The sequence below is a fragment of the Oncorhynchus mykiss genome, chromosome 11 (assembly GCF_057628025.1).
Source record: "Oncorhynchus mykiss isolate SJ-2025 chromosome 11, ASM5762802v1, whole genome shotgun sequence".
Classification (NCBI taxonomy): Eukaryota; Metazoa; Chordata; class Actinopteri; order Salmoniformes; family Salmonidae; genus Oncorhynchus; species Oncorhynchus mykiss.
This window is the reverse complement of record NC_143032.1, coordinates 65,945,517-65,959,553: the sequence shown is the minus strand read 5'-3', so window position 1 is coordinate 65,959,553 and position 14,037 is coordinate 65,945,517. Positions and strand designations below refer to the sequence as shown.

Genomic DNA, 14,037 nt, shown 5'->3' with positions numbered 1-14,037 from the left:
CTCAAGAGAGGGTCGTGAGAGACTCCAGGCACCCAAGCCATAGACTGTTCTCTCTGCTACTGCACGGCAAGCGGTACCAGTGCACCAAGTCTGGAACCAACACCACCCTGAACAGCTTCTACCCCAAAGCCATAAGACATTGACCCTTTTTTGCACTAACTCTATGCACGTGCACTGACTCTACCCCACCCCACCCCCACACATACATACTTACACTGACACCCCAACACACATATACACACACACATGCATAACATGTGCAAACATGTATACTGATGCCACACACACACACATTTTCATACTCATCACATAAGATTCTGCTAATGTCTGCTATCTCTCCTGTCGCCTAGTCACTTTACCTCTCTACCTAAAATACATTTAAACTCAGTTTTTCACAAATCCTAGTAAAATTACCTATCTTAAGTCACCACTTTATTTTAAGAATGTGAAATGTCAGAATAATAGTGGAGAAAATGTTCTTTCATCACATTCCCAGTGGGTCATGAGTTTACATACACTTAATAAGTATTTGGTTGCATTGCCTTTGTTTAACTTGGGTCAAACGTTTTGGGTAGACCTTCCACAAGCTTCCCACAATAACTTGGGTGAATTTTGGCCGATTCCTCCTGACAGAACTGGTGGACAAATTTTCATGCCCACAGATTTTCTATAGGATTGAGGTCAGGGCTTTATGATGGCCACTCCAATACCTTGACTTTGATGTGCTTGAGCCATTTTGCCACAAATTTGGAAGTATGCTTGGGGTCAATGTCCATTTGGAAGACCCATTTGCGACCAAGCTTTAACTTCCAGACTGATGTCTTGAGATGTTGCTTCAACATATGCACATCATTTTCCATCCTCATGATGCCATCTATTTTGTGAAGTGCACCAGTCCCTCCTGCAGCAAAGCACCTCCACAACATGATGCTGCCACCCCCGTGCTTCACGGTTGGGATGGTGTTCTAGAGCTTGCAAGCCTCCCTCTTTTTCCTCCAAACATAATGATGGTCATTATGGCCAAACAGTTTTATTTTTGTTTCAACAGACCAGAGGACAAAAAGTATGATCTTTGTCCCCATGTGCAGTTGCAAACCGTAGTCTGACTTTTTTATGGCAGTTTTGGAGCAGTGGCTTCTTCCTTGCTGAGCAGCCTTTAAGGTTATGTCGATATAGGACTCGTTTTACTGTGGATATAGATGCTTTTGTGCCTGTTTCCTCCAGAATCTTCACAAGGTCCTTTGCTGTTGTTCTGGGATTGATTTGCACTTTTCGCACCAAAGTAAGTTCATCTCTAGGAAACAGAACGCGTCTCCTTCCTGAGCAGTATGAAGGCTGCGTGGTCCCATGGTGTTTATACTTGCGTGCTATTGTTTGTACAGATGAACGTGGTATCTTCAGGCATTTGGAAATTGCTCCCAAGGATGAACCAGACTTGTGGAGGTCTCCAATGAATTTTCTGAGGTCTTGGCAGATTTCTTTTGATTTTCCCATGATGTCAAGCAATGAGGCACTGACTTTGAAGGTAGGCCTTGAAATACATCCACAGGTACACCTCCAATTGACACAAATTATGTCAATTAGCCTATCAGAAGCTTCTAAAGCCATGACATCATTTTCTGGAATTTTCCAAGCTGTTTAAAGGCACAGTCAATTTAGTGTTTATAAACTTCTGACACACTGGAATTGTGATAGAGTGAATTATAAGTGAAATAATCTGTCTGTAAACAATTGTTGGAAAAATTAATTGTGTCATGCACAAAGTAGATGTCCTAACCGACTTGCCAAAACTATAGTTTGTTAACAAGAAATGTGTGGAGTGGTTGAAAAACGAGTTTTAATGACCTAAGTGTATGTAAACTTCCGACTTCAACTGTACATAGCTACCTCAATTACTTCGAACCCCTGCACATTGACTCGGTACTGGTACTCCCTCTATATAGCCATGTTATTTTTACTCATTATTGTTATTCATTATTCTGTGTATTTCTAATTATTATTTTGTTAATCTTTAACTCGGCATTGTTGGAAAAGGATCCGTAAGTAAGCATTCCACTGTTAGCCTACACCTGTTGTTTACCAAGCATGTGACGAATACAGTTTCATGTGTGTGTGTGTGTGTGTGTGTGTGTGTGTGTGTGTGTGTGTGAGAGAGAGCATGTGTGTATGAACATGTGTGTGTATGTGTGTTGTTCGGGCCCTCCCAGGCAGGTTGCAGTCCCCCAGGGTATTTCTCTACCACCACTCTGTCTGTCAGATAAAAGCAGCACCATGGTCAGTGATGCTGTAAAGGCAAGCCCATTCACCGGAATAACCATGTTACAAACCCGCCATAAACGCCATTAATATTTAATGCCTTGCTGTCAAGACCGAGGGGCCCGTGCAGACAGTGGAACTGTGCACTCAACTGTGCTTGTGTGCAAGGGGCTGTGTATTTGACTGTGAGTGGAAAATCAGAGTGACTGTGTGTGTGTGTGTGTGTGTGTGTGTGTGTGTGTGTGTGTGTGCCTCTGACTTCACTATCCAGCTGACCAATAACAAACCTGATTCCTATACTCCTGAATCTGCTCAGCTGTATCAGACCTTATTACCTAACCCTTTTAAGATTCATAACAACAATACTGCTGAGCCTTGTGAAATCAACCTTCCTTTCTCATTCACCCTGCAATGCTGCTATTCTCTGACACAGACTCATTGCAAGCCACAAGCTAATCCATCCACATCAGGAGAGAGAGAGAGAGAGAGAGAGAGAGAGAGAGCGAGAGAAATTTGAAATGTCACTATTCCTTTGAAACTTTTGTGGAATGTTTACTGTTAATTTTTTATAGTTTATTTCACTTTTGTTTATTATCTATTCCACTTGCTTTGGCAATGTAAACATATGTTTCCCGTGCCAATAAAGCCCTTTGAATTGAATTTAATTGAAAGAGAGCTTCATCTCAGATAACATCAGACTGGTTCTAGCTGGATCAGATGGAATGGTGCCAGCTGTGTTGAGACCAGACTCATGATAGCAGCACTCTGTGCGTGGATGATGACAGATACACTACATCCTTATGTGCTGCCACTGTATAAGCTTCCGATATATGAGTTCCGGGAAAAGGCTCCAGTGATGAAACTGGGAAATGAAGAAACTAGAAATCGGTGACGGCGGCCAGTTTGGATCTAATGAAAAGTCAATGTGGGGGACATAGAGTATGAAACAACATTATCAAAGATACTAGTAAATAACCCAAGATCCACCAATCCGCTATTGGCAATGTTTCCAATTGTGATAAAATTAAGCATAGTGGGCAGAGGCGGTGGGCAGAGCCAAGCACAGCTAGCAAGATCCTATATTTGCATATTTCCGTTAAGGAATACCTACTCTGTGAAGTGTGCATGTGCAATAACTGAATTCGACCTTGCACTAATTCTAAACAATGTCATTTTTGGACATTTTTAGAAAGAGTCAAGTCTACAAAAATGTGTGCACTCTGATCATAACAGTTCTGGGAAAAGAAAACTGTACTGAGATTGAGTACTCCATTTTCATCTGGCATTGAGCCATCGCTATTGTCAAACGCACGCTTGTCTGCCATTATGATCTTTTAAAGCCTGCGCTCCTCTATTTCCTAATCCTAACGCTAGGATTAGTCATTTACATGCCTTATATGAGATCGCTTGCGCTGAGGTGGGAGGGGTGGCAAGTCCTTAAAAACATGCGCCAATGTGCCAATTTCAGTATTCGCTGTCAGGGATATTGAAGACCAACCGAAAGCTGGTCTTAGCTGTTGGTTATGGTATGAATCTTTACAATGGAAGTGTAGCCTCTCCGGTCATGATGCACAGTGCCCATATGCACATGGAACAGGAGCTTTTTCCCCTCCCATTTGGTTTCATTTGATTAAAAACCACGCAATGAAGGCCAAGACTATCGATGAAGGGTTTTGCTCGTGAGACCGCTTTTAAATAATCACCAAAGCTTTACTCAAATATCAAGTTTGGGATCATCAAAACAGTAAGCGGACATCTCCTTTTAATCTACTTGTATTTTAGCCAGCTTCTGTTATTATTTGTGTGTAAAAAACCCTCCATGTAGGCTATACCCATCATGAAGAGACAAGATAATCTAGTGACCCTCGTATTTAGAAACATTGAAGTTATTTTCCTGTAACAATTGCTTGTTTTCTGTTTCGTTGGATTAAAAAACAAGCCCTTAGTCGGCTACCCTTACCCTACTACTATATAACGAAACTAGTTCAACAGCAATGCATTTGATGTCCTTTATCCTGGCCATTCATTAGCCAAGTAGCCTATCCATTAAAAGGTTTCTAAATGATCTACTCATGAAGCTTTTGCTGTCATGCTTTTGCATTATTCACAATTCACAGAGGCCTACCTGCAGTGCTTACTCCATTTGGCTTGTATCTATCCCCATTTCCAAAGAGTGCCTCTTGCCCGATTAAGTTACCAAAGACGCGCTCCTCCAAACATACTCACATTTTTCAGTCTCATAACGCCATATCAAAAGTAGGCCTAGGCTATATATTGCTTACTGAGAATGTGCCTAACACATACAACACAATTTACAGGAGCCTAGTATTTCTTATTTAAGGAGAAGTATGATGCTTAAAGGCCTACATTCGTTGAAGCCAATTACAACAATGTTGACTATCAACACTCCAAACATATTCCGTGCCCCCAGTGGAATTCGAGTTGATGACACGCAAAGACCGTCAATAACCTAGAGAACTTGAGACTTTGATTGGCCAGTGAGTGGCCAAGCCCTCGTCACGCCTACAACTTGTTTACTCATCCAAATCCATCCCTTTTGTGCAACTGCCAGCTATTACGCTCATAATTCTGGCTGTGCGAATATCAAAAATATTTTTGACACACCCCGGACCTATAGTGCTTCCACCAGCACATAGATTTACCCTTGAGTTTGGTTTGTTAAAATAGAGCCCCAAATGTTTCATAGATGAGAAAATGAGCTGAATGTCAGTCAAGTTTCATCTAGCTCCATCTTCTCCCACTTCCCGCCACTGGGAAGAAGTTCTACATGGATGCTTCAGATTTCTACATCCGGTGAGACATCTGGCTCCTTCTACTGTATCAGTGATATTATATTACAGCAACAGCCATTTTGTGACTCCGCACACACAGTACGCCGGTGGGCTCTAAGAATAGCATTCTCCTCCTGACCTCGGCGTCTCTCTCTTCCTCTCTCGCTCACCATAATCCTCCAGAGCAGCCAGTGCTGTATTACTTTCACTCTGACAGTAGTTTAAGTGCGGCCCACACCAACACTGTGCAAACACCAGCACCCGGGGATGCTTTCCACTTAAAACAAGCAGTGGGAGCACATTAACATTTCAAGGTATTATTTCAAAAGGGGAAATTGCTGCTGAATATTTCATGCATTTGGTATGACTCCGCAGCAGACAGGAGGGAGCTCTGTGGAGCGCTGTGGAGTCCAAGGTGAGGTGAGGGGTAAGATCTCAGAGAGGATGAGGGGGAGACGACAGTGGTGGTTAAATAGAGAGAGATTAGCGGTGCTGTGATATGAGGATCTCTACTGGTGTTAGAGTACCAGTCTACACTCTGAGGACCAGCTATGTTACAGCTACCCGGCCATTCATTCAACTGAGAGAGAGAGAGAATTAACTTTCTCACTGCTCACTGCTCAGTATTATGAAGCGTGCTGGAAAGCCTAACTTTGTGTAAGAAATACTGTCCAATGCAGAAGGGGTAGACATAGGAAAGTGCATAACAAGAGCCCACTGAAACCCATGTAATGGAATTTTAATGTTTGTGCTTTTCTTATAACTGTGTTCTATTCATGTGCTGTTCTATAAACCAATTTCTGTGTTCATGCAAGTGGCTGACAGTACAAATCCTCACTATCAGTAGCTGCAATTTGGCAGTACGCCCAGACTTTGTTTTGAGAACGAACAAAAGATATCTCAGTTTCAAGATCTCAGCTTAGAGAGAAGAAACCTTGTGAGATATTGGTCTGTTACATGAATGAAACAAAATGGTAATGATTAATTAATTATGCTAAATCATACAAATATAACTTGTCTGTGTATAGCCGTATATAAGACAACTGCTGGGACTGCCCAGGCACAGCTTCTAATTAACATGTGTACTATGGTGCATTGAGTTGTTTGGAACCTCTGCAGTGCGCTGACGAATAAAGGATGATTCATTTAAGAATGACTTCAAGTGTCCCCGTGTGAGAAGTTCCACGACACCCACTTCGCAAAACTGAAACACAATCCACATGAAATTGAGTGGAAGAACAGTACAGTTTACCTACACAGCGAAAAAATCATACCATAAGTAGCTTTTGAGAGTTTTCATAAATTAACATATCATGTTCCACACCTCGGAGTTAAAACAAAACTACTGCCAAATTAACAGTTATGTCCACTCGGAACTGTTTGCCAGACCTGGCAGACGCAGACGCAGACGCACACACACACACACACAGACACACACACAGCGCCTACTGTTCAAGGGCTAATCAGCTTAGCATTGCTGGCCTGGTGGTTTGGCTGGCTGCTCATATTGGACAGACTGGCCAGCTCCTCAGCAGCTCCTCAACCCCTCAGAGGAACAGAGGGGCACCCCCTCTCAGGGCCGGGTCCACCCCCTGTGCCCTCGGGACCCACCCGGACCCGCCCCCCTCCTGTGGGTCAATGACAGAAACCCTGCCCCATCTGGGGGCCAATTCTACTGGGAGAAGGAGGGCGTGTCCACTCTTGTCTGCCTCTCACACCCCTCTAACCCCTCCATCCCCCAGGGCACTCCAGCCATTGTTTGCAGGCGATTATTCCTTCCCTCTTTGTTTTGCAAATAGGGTTTCCCACATCATTTTGCATACACACTCCTGGCTCTGAGCACTAGGGATCAACCAGACAGGTACTACTGTGTGTTGCTCTGAGCACTAGGGATCAACCAGACAGGAACTACTGTGTGTTGCTCTGAGCACTAGGGATCAACCAGACAGGTACTACTGTGTGTTGCTCTGAGCACTAGGGATCAACCAGACAGGAACTACTGTGTGTTGCTCTGAGCACTAGGGATCAACCGGACAGGAACTACTGTGTGATGCTCTGAGCACCAGGGATCAACCGGACAGGAACTACTGTGTGTTGCTCTGAGCACCAGGGATCAACCGGACAGGAACTACTGTGTGTTGCTCTGAGTACTAGGGATCAACCGGACAGGAACTACTGTGTGATGCTCTGAGCACCAGGGATCAACCGGACAGGAACTACTGTGTGTTGCTCTGAGCACTAGGGATCAACCGGACAGGAACTACTGTGTGATGCTCTGAGCACTAGGGATCAACCGGACAGGAACTACTGGGGCATTTGTACGTAAATGGAATGATGTACAGCACATAAAAATACAATTACAGCCTGTCAATGTCGCTTTGAGTAAAGCCAGTGGCATGTGTCTATGTATGCGGATGACTCACACTATACATGTCTGCTACTACAGCAACTGAATGACTGCAACACTTAAAGAGCTGCAGTTAGTTTCAGAATGGGTGGCAAACAATAGGTTAGTCCTAAATATTTCAAAAACTAAAAGCATTGTATTTGGGACAAATCTTTCACCAAACTCTAAACCTCAACTACATCTTGTAATAAATAATGTGGAAATTGAGTAAGTTGAGGTGACTAAACTGCTTGGAGTGACCCTGGATTGTAAACTGTCATGGTCAAAACATAATGATACAACAGTAGCTGAGATGGGGAGAAGTCTGCCCATAATAAAGCGCTGCTCTACCTTCTTAACAGCACTGTCAACAAGGCAGGTCCTACAGGCTCTGTCGCACTTGTCACACCTGGACTACTGTTCAGTCGTGTGGTCATGTGCCACAAAGAGGGACTTGCTAAATTGCAATTGGCTCGGAACAGGGCAGCACGACTGGACCTTGGATGTACACAGTGAGCTAACATTAATAATAAGCAATTCAATCTCTCCTGGCTCAAAGTAGAGGAGAGTTTGACTTCATCACTTCTTGTATTTGTGAGAAATATTGACATGTTGAAAGCACTGAGCTGTCTGTTTAAATGACTAGCACACAGCTCAGACTCCCATGCATTCCCTACAAGACATGCCACCAGAGGTCTCTTCACAGATCCCAAGTCTCGAACAAACTATGGGAGGCGCACAGTATTACATAGAGCCATGACTACACTGAACTCTATTCCACATCAGGTATTTTTATTTTATGGACAATAATACACCTTATGGAACAGCAGGGACTGTGAAGCAACAAAAACATAGGCACAGACACATGCATACACACACATAACATACGCACTATACACACACACATACACATAGATTTTGTGTTGAAGATATGTAGTAGTGGAGTTTGGGCCAGAGGGCACACACTTAGCGTGTTGTGAATTCTGTAACGAATGTATTGTAATGTTTTTAAAATGGTATAACTGCCTTCATTTTGCCGGACCCCAGGAAGAGTAGCTCTTGCCTTGGCAGTAGGATCCATAATAAGTACAAATGTGAGATGAGGATTGTTGTTAAACTGTAAAATACATGGAACGAGAGTACTAGCTCACAGGCATATGATTTTCTATTCAAATGCAAGCCTATACAGATGATGACAGACTAATTTTGAAGCATGTCTTATTATACTTTGAATATATACTTGAAATTGAATAGTAAAACATATCCAAACAAAACATATTAGATTACATATTTCATACTATTCCCGTAGTATTTTATCTTTTACTAATCCTTAATTATACTTGTTTATAGAAAAGGGCTGAACAACATACAATAGATGGAAGAATTTGACCTTGGATGACAACAAAGGTACAGTAAGTACCCCATGGTACAGTAAGTACCCCATGGTACAGTAAGTACCCCATGGTGTTGTTAACTAGGTAATCTGAGCTGCAGCGCTGGACTATAATACACAGCATCCCCATATGAACCACTGTTTTACATTGCCATTTTATTGTCTCTGACAATGGTTTCAAGGCAACATTTCATGGCCAAATTAGGCATCCATTACAACACACCACGAGACACATCACCACGACACCCGCATCACGGCACTAGACATGCTGCACCTGCTTTACCAAATAAAACAACTCAAGACGCCTTGCATCGCATGTGGCTTTACAAGATGGAAGCAGAGCTTCTTCTACTTCTCTGTCTTTCAAATGGGAACAGTGACCCCCAATGGACGGCTAGATTTTGAAAATCACCATGAAAGGGTTTTAATATCTCCAGCTTTGGTTTACCCACCCCCAACTGTACCTGCAGTGCCTCCCATATACAGCAGGGGTCAGTGTTGTCCCACAGTATAACTAGGCCTCTGCAGTGGGGCTAAAAGGGGCACTAATGGTGCTGTGCAGCTCAGCTCAGTTGATAAAATCACATCTGTTTCAGTGACACCATTAATCCCATTTAATCCATCTGAGTTCATATCCATCTTTGCTGGCCCCCAAACACAGGCTATGAAAACAGGTCAGGGGCCTCACAAATCCCATGAATGTATTGACCCTAATGGTCTAATTTGGACCACAATGGTGCTTAAACACACACACAGGCACACACACACATACACACACATACGCACAAATGCAAACATACAGGCACGCATGCACATTCACTCACACACCCACACATCCACCCAACCACATAGACAAACCGTCACAAACATGCGCACGTGCGCACATGCACACATACAGACAAGCACTCACGGACACTCACACACCCACCCTTACGCACGCACACACACAGACATGCAAATGAAAGCAAATTACTCTTTAAGCCAAATAATGATTAATGGAATCCTATGAAAAAGTAGTGTGTCATTGTATACATTATAGACATAATAATGTTCCTAACCACTGTATGAAGAAGATTATCTGAAATCAATGTACAGTTACAGTACAACAGCATGTCAAGTACATAACAGCTGATCAATGCACCTCAGTGTTTTTTCTCCCAGTGAATGACTAAGCCTGTCTGTTGTCTTTCCTCTTATTTGTTTTATTTGTTTATTTATTTATTTATCCTTTATTTAACTAGGCAAGTCAGTTATGAACAAATTCTTATTTATAATGACAGCATACCAAAAGGCATCCTGTGGGAACTAGGGATTAAAACATTTAAATAAAATATAGGACAAAACACACATCACGACAAGAGAGACACCACAACACAACAGAAAGAGAGACCTGAGATAACAACATAGCGTGGCAGCAACACAACATGACAACAACATGGTAGCAACACAACATGGCAGCAGCACAACATGGTAGCAGCACAAAATGGTAGCAGCACAAAAGCATACTAGTTAGCACTAGTTAGTTAGCATACTGTCATGTGGGCAAAAATGGTCGGGAGACAGGCGCAGGAATGCGTAATAGGGTTTTTATTACACCCAAATTACGGCATGCCGTGTAAAGGCACGGGGACAAAAACCAAACAAACACTATACAAACACAGGGTTGAAACCCAATCAAAAGAGTGAGGAGTACCTCGAATAAATAACACACGCACACAATGATTATCACACGGGACGAGACCCGTAATAATCTGCGCAATCCACAATGGCACGAAAGCCAAAACACACAGCACAGGTACTCACACAAACCAACGGACATTATAATAATAATCGACAGGACACTGGTAAACCAAGGGCACACTTATACAATTACTAATAACTGGGAATAGGGGCCAGGTGTGCGTAATGAAAGTTCCCGGAGGGATCTGTGACAGGTACAAACATTATTGGGCACAGACAAGCACAAAGGGCCAGATAGAGTGATCATGGGCCTCTTGGCTGCATCTCTGATCAGTCTTCTCCTCGTATGAGCTGAAAGTTTAGAGGGACGGCCAGGTCTTGGTAGATTTGCAGTGGTCTGATACTCCTTCCATTTCAATATTATCGCTTGTACAGTGCTCCTTGGGATGTTTAAAGCTTGGGAAATCTTTTTGTATCCAAATCCGGCTTTAAACTTCTTCACAACAGTGTCTCGGACCTGCCTGGTGTGTTCCTTGTTCTTCATGATGCTCTCTGCGCTTTTAACGGACCTCTGAGACTATCACAGTGCAGGTGCATTTATACGGAGACTTGATTACACACAGGTGGATTGTATTTATCATCATTAGTCATTTAGGTCAACATTGGATCATTCAGAGATCCTCACTGAACTTCTGGAGAGAGTTTGCTGCACTGAAAGTAAAGGGGCTGAATAATTTTGCACGCCCAATTTTTTTTTTTTTTTTTTTTTGTTAAAAAAGTTTGAAATATCCAATAAATGTCGTTCCACTTCATGATTGTGTCCCACTTGTTGTTGATTCTTCACAAAAAAAATACAGTTTTATATCTTTATGTTTGAAGCCTGAAATGTGGCAAAAGGTCGCAAAGTTCAAGGGGGCCGAATACTTTCGCAAGGCACTGTATATAATTGTAATTTATATTTCTTCTTGTGGAAAAATGCAGGAGCCCATCTGCTCATGATCTCTCTCTCAAAGTCTCTAAGTAGTACTTGATGACAATCCACCTCTTCAAAAACACTCAAACTGGACCGTTTTATCTCCATCTCTTCATTCAAAGACTCAATCATGGACACTCCTACTGACAGTTGTGGCTGCTTTGTGTGATGTATTGTTGTCTCTACCTTCTTGCCCTTTGTGCTGTTGTCTGTGCCCAATAATGTCTGTACTATGTTGTGCTGCTGCCATGTTGTGTTGTTAACATGTTGTTGTCATGTTGTGTTGCTACCATGCAGAGTTTTCATGTGTTGCTGCCATGCTTTGTTGTTGTCTTAGGTCTCTCTTTATGTAGTGTTGTGGTGTTTCTCTGGTCGTGATGTTTTTGTCCTATATTTAAATTGTATTGTTTATTTTGAATCCCAGCCGCCGTCCCCGCAGGATGCCTTTTGGTAGGCCATCATTGTAAATACAAATTTGTTCTTAACTGACAAAATACAATTCTTTCAAATATGTTGGGGGGTGATTTTCTGTGAGGAAAACACCATCAAAGATGTGTAAAATGAAACAAACATTATAAAAATCCTGTGACCTCACTTTGTTTTGTGTAGTATTACCACACTCAAAACATAATCTAAATCTGTTTAAAGTGGAATATTACGGTGTAACATAACATTACATATTTTCTTGCAAACCTTGCAAGTCAGATGAATAATGTGGTGTTTAATCACTCTCCTTAAATTCCTCCTTGGGTAAGGACACCCAGTGAAAAAGTGGGCCTGTGGGCCTGTCACAACAGACAGGGTTCTGACAAAAGAGCTCTTAAAGTCATAATGGGTTCCCCTTTCAGCAGGCACACAGTAGTCCCCCTCTCCCATTATAACAAACACTAATGCCTAGCTCTCTCCCAGGCAGAAATAATACACTGTAATAGAGTAACTCACACAAGTGCATTTCTGCCTGCCTGTTCTGTCTAAATGACTGCTTACCTGGCCAGTCTGCTTACCGTCCTGTCTGTTTTCCTGCCTGTCTGCTCACCTAGCCAACCTGAATGCCTGTCTGTATGCCTGCTGTCTGCCAGCCTGCTTTGCCTTCCTGCCTGTCTCTCCCTCAACATGATTAAGACAAAGGAGATGATTGTGGACTACAGGAAAAGGAGGACCGAGCACAGCCCCATTCTCGTCGACAGGGCTGTAGTGGAGCAGGTTGAGAACTTCAAGGTCCTTACGGGTTGCATCACTGCCTGATATGGCAACTGCTCAGCCCCCGACCGCAAGGCACTACAGAGGGTTGTACATACGGCCCATACATCACCGGGCTAAGCTTCCTGCCATCCAGGACCTCTATACCAGATGATGTCAGAGGAAGGCCCTAAAAATTGTCAAAGACTCCAGACACCCTAGTCATGGATGGTTCTCACTGCTACGGTACCCGGAGCACCAAGTCTAGGTCCAAGAGGCTACTCAACAGCTTCTACCCCTAAGCCAAAAGACTCCTGAACATCTCATCAAATGACTACCCAGACTACTTGCATTGCCCCCCCCCCCCCCCCTACACTACCCTTCGTTATTATCTACGCATAGTCACTTTAATAACTCTACCTACATGTACATGTTAGCTCGACACCGGTGCCCCCGCATATTGACTCTGTATCCGTACCCCCTATATATAGCCTTGATATTGTTATTTTACTGCTGCTCTGTTGTTACCTTAAATATTTTTTTTGGGGGGGGTATTTTCTTAAAAGTGCATTTTTTGTTAAGGGGTTGTAAGTACGCATTTCGCTGTATTCGGCACGTGACAAATAAAAATGTATTTGATTTGACTACCTGCTAACCTGGCCTGCCTACCTGTCTGCCTGCCTACTCCAGTTCATATCAAATCAAATGTTATGTCACATGCTTTGTAAACAACAGGTGTAGACTAACAGTGAAATACTTATTTACGGGCCCTTCCCAACAACGCAGAAAGACAAATAGAAAAGTAACAACACGTAAACATAAATACAGAGAGATAACTTGGCTAATAACAAGTCATTTAGGTAGATATGTAAAGTTGAAGTCAGAAGTTTACATACACTTAGGTTGGAGTCATTAAAACTAGTTTTTCAACCACTCCACACATTTCTTGTTAACAAACTATAGTTTTGGCAAGTTGGTTAGGACATCTACTTTGTGCATGACACAAGTAATTTTTCCAACAATTGTTTACAGACAGATTATTGCACTTATAATTCACTGTATCACAATTCCAGTGGGTCAGAAGTTTACATACACTAAGTTGACTGTGCCTTTAAACAGCTTGGAAAATTCCAGAAAATTATGTAATGGCTTTAGAAGTTTCTGATAGCCTAATTGACAACATTTGAGTCAATTGGAAGTGTGCCTGTGGATGGATTTCAAGGACTACCTTCAAACTCAGTGCCTCTTTGCTTGACATAATTGGGAGCATTTCCAAACACCTGAAGGTACCACGTTCATCTGTACAAACAATAGAACGCAAGTATAAACACTATGGGACCACGCAGCCATCATACCGCTCAGGAAGGAGACGCATTCT

At 42.6% G+C, this 14,037-nt stretch overlaps 1 protein-coding gene across 15 annotated transcripts in view; it reads right to left on the bottom strand.

The window, feature by feature from the left end:
* Positions 1-14,037, bottom strand: part of fbrsl1 (fibrosin-like 1) — a 447,606-nt gene that overhangs the window by 306,169 nt on the left and 127,400 nt on the right. The window lies entirely within an intron of this gene.